Genomic DNA, 212 nt, shown 5'->3' on the forward strand with positions numbered 1-212 from the left:
CTGTCTAGGACGCGGGGGCCGGGGGGCCTGCCGGGTCTGGGGCTGGCATGGAAGTCCTTGCCTGAGAGGTGGGTCCTCCTGCGGAGGTGGAGGCAGGCAGGCTAAGGCGGGACGTGCACGCGCACTTGCGAAGCGTGTATACCTCACGCAGGTCTGCCGCTGGTCGGGCGATATAGCACGTCTTAGAGAGGCATGCGTTCGTGGCTGGTACC

At 66.5% G+C, this 212-nt stretch overlaps 1 long non-coding RNA gene across 1 annotated transcript in view; it reads right to left on the reverse strand.

The window, feature by feature from the left end:
• The window catches only part of LOC117151145, a 19,642-nt gene that overhangs the window by 13,610 nt on the left and 5,820 nt on the right, over positions 1–212 (reverse strand). The gene's annotated exons all lie outside the window — the stretch shown is intronic.

This window comes from Bombus impatiens, unplaced genomic scaffold (genome assembly GCF_000188095.3).
Source record: "Bombus impatiens unplaced genomic scaffold, BIMP_2.2 scf_0095, whole genome shotgun sequence".
Lineage (NCBI taxonomy): Eukaryota > Metazoa > Arthropoda > Insecta > Hymenoptera > Apidae > Bombus > Bombus impatiens.